Consider the following 3,457-nt stretch of genomic DNA (forward strand, 5'->3'; position numbering starts at 1 on the left):
CAGTCAACATTTCCTTTGTCTTCTGCACATTAAGGTCCAAACAGTTTTTCTCGCACCAGGATGCAAACTCTTTCACACGGTCAAAGTAAACACTGTCAGAATTTGATAGATCTTGCAGTGTGGAATCGTCAGAATGTTTTACTAAAGGGGTGGTACCAGTGACAGTACAATCATTTGTGTATAAATAAATAAAACAGGTGATAAAACAGTGCCTTGAGGGGAACCAGTGGAGGTGTACTTTACAGATGACAAACCTTGTTGAAATCTGACTGACTGAGATTTATTTACAAAAAAAGCTGGTGATCCAGAGAACAATTTAAGGGCAAACATAGTAGGACAGGAGTTTCTTGGCCATCAGATGAGGCTGGATAGTACTGAATGCAGAGGAGAAGTCAATGAAAAGAATTCAACCACAAGAACCCGGGTTTTCTAAATGTTGTGGAGGACAGTAAGAGTTGTGTCACCAGTACTTCTGTCGGGCTTGTATGCAAACTGATTTGGGTCAAAGTATGGAGTCGTATGAGATCTACATATTTGAGGATGAGTCATTCAAAGTATTTCATAACAATAAGGGAAAGAGCAACAGGGTGACAGTCATTCGACAGTAATAATCATAACTACCACCACCATCATCATCATAACCACCACCACCACCATCATCATACCACCACCACCATCATCATCATAACCACCACCACCACCACCATCATCATACCATCACCACCATCATCATCATCATAACCACCACCACCACCACTACCACCACCACCATCATCATACCATCACCACCATCATCATCATAATAACCACCTCCATCATTATCATCATAACCACCACCACCATCATCATCATAACCACCACCATCATCATCATAACCACCACCACCATCATCATCATAACCACCTCCAACATCATCATCATAACCACCACCACCACCACCATCATCATACCATCACCACCATCATCATCATCATAACCACCACCACCACCACTACCACCACCACCATCATCATACCACCACCACCATCATCATAATAACCACCTCCATCATTATCATCATAACCACCACCACCATCATCATCATAACCACCACCACCATCATCATACCACCACCACCATCATCATCATAACCACCACCACCATCATCATCATAACCACCACCACCATCATCATCATAACCACCACCACCATCATCATCATAACCACCACCACCATCATCATAATAACCACCTCCATCATTATCATCATAACCACCACCACCACCATCATCATCATAACCACCACCACCATCATCATCATAACCACCACCACCACCATCATCATAACCACCTCCAACATCATCATCATAACCACCACCACCACCACCACCATCATACCATCACCACCATCATCATCATAACCACCACCACCACCACTACCACCACCACCATCATCATACCACCACCACCATCATCATAATAACCACCTCCATCATTATCATCATAACCACCACCACCACCATCATCATCATACCACCACCACCATCATCATCATCATCATAACCACCACCACTACCACCACCACCACCACCATCATCATAATAACCACCACCACCATCATCATCATAACCACCTCCAACATCATCATCATAACCACCACCACCACCACCATCATCATACCATCACCACCATCATCATCATAATAACCACCTCCAACATCATCATCATAACCACCACCACCATCATCGTACCACCACCACCATCATCATAATAACCACCTCCATCATTATCATCATAACCACCACCACCACCACCATCATCATACCATCACCACCACCATCATCATACCACCACCACTACCACAACCACCACCACCACCACCGTCATAATCAACTCACTACATCCAAAGTCCTCTGTCGTGCTGGTGCCTTTTCCACAGGTACAGACGGAGCTGGTGCAGTCCATGTTCGGACAATCCTTGTCCTCTTTACACTTACTTCCAGCCTTCCCCGATTTGGGATCTGGATCACAGAGAGAGAGAGAGAGAGAGAGAGAGAGAGAGAGAGAGAGAGAGAGAGAGAGTGAAGGGCAGAGAGAGAGAGAGAGAGTGAAGGGCAGAGAGAGAGAGAGAGAGAGAGAGAGAGTGAAGGGCAGAGAGAGAGAGAGAGTGAAGGGCAGAGAGAGAGAGTGAAGGGCAGAGAGAGAGAGAGAGAGTGAAGGGCAGAGAGAGAGACACTGACAGAGTGAAGGGCAGAGAGAGAGAGAGAGAAAGAGTGAAGGGCAGAGAGAGAGAGAGACACTGAGAGAGAGAAGTGAAGGGCAGAGAGAGAGAGAGAGAGAGAGTGAAGGGCAGAGAGAGAGAGAGTGAAGGGCAGAGAGAGAGACAGAGAGAGAGTGAAGGGCAGAGAGAGAGAGAGAGAGAGAGAAGGGCAGAGAGAGAGAGTGAAGGGCAGAGAGAGAGAGAGTGAAGGGCAGACAGAGAGAGAGAGAGAGCGATGGAGAGACAGACAGAGAGAAAGACAGACAGGTAGGCAAAGACACAGACGCACAGACAGACACCCTCAACCCCACCACACACACACACGCATACACACACACACACACACACACACACACACAAACTCCTAACCCCGCCCCTCTTTGGCCCCACTGTCCCCCTCTCCCCACATACACACACGAAAGAGAGAGACATAGACAGGCAGGCAGACAGACAAAGACACAGAGGCACAGACACACACACACACACACACACACACACACCGACAAGACAAGACTCACTGCATTGGTCGCCGCTCTTTTCGCTGACGGAAGTGTCACACTGACACACGTCACTTTCACATGTAGCCCCGACAACACACTGTTGACCTTTGTCACAGCCACCCCCGACCTTCACCCCTGAAACATCGTGACAGTCATGACAACACACTGTTGACCTTTGTCACAGCCACCCCCGACCTTCACCCCTGAAACATCGTGACAGTCATGACAACACACTGTTGACCTTTGTCACAGCCACCCCCGACCTTCACCCCTGAAACATCGTGACAGTCATGACAACACACTGTTGACCTTTGTCACAGCCACCCCCGACCTTCACCCCTGAAACATCTTGACAGTCATGACAACACACTGTTGACCTTTGTCACAGCCACCCCCGACCTTCACCCCTGAAACATCGTGACAGTCATGACAACACACTGTTGACCTTTGTCACAGCCAACCCCGACCTTCACCCCTGAAACATTATGACAGTCATGACAACACACTGTTGAACTTTGTCACAGCCACCCCCGACCTTCACCCCTGAAACATGATGACAGTCATGAACCTCTGAAACATTATGACAGTCATGACAACACACTGTTGACCTTTGTCACAGCCACCCCCGACCTTCACCCCTCAAACATCATGACAGTCATGAACCTCTGAAACATTATGACAGTCATGACAACACACTGCTGACCTTTGTCACAGCCACC

General features: G+C 47.8%; 1 long non-coding RNA gene across 1 annotated transcript in view; it reads right to left on the reverse strand.

The window, feature by feature from the left end:
• LOC143278085 (uncharacterized) overlaps positions 1–2,873 on the reverse strand; it is a 3,867-nt gene extending 994 nt beyond the window's left edge. The window contains exons 1-2 of the long non-coding RNA XR_013053824.1: positions 2,757–2,873; positions 1,877–1,999 (exon numbers count right to left, since the gene is read on the reverse strand). This is a non-coding gene — a long non-coding RNA (uncharacterized LOC143278085). The remainder of the gene's footprint in view (positions 1–1,876; positions 2,000–2,756) is intronic.
• Between the last annotated feature and the right edge of the window lie 584 nt (positions 2,874–3,457).

This window comes from Babylonia areolata, chromosome 35 (genome assembly GCF_041734735.1).
Source record: "Babylonia areolata isolate BAREFJ2019XMU chromosome 35, ASM4173473v1, whole genome shotgun sequence".
NCBI lineage: Eukaryota > Metazoa > Mollusca > Gastropoda > Neogastropoda > Buccinidae > Babylonia > Babylonia areolata.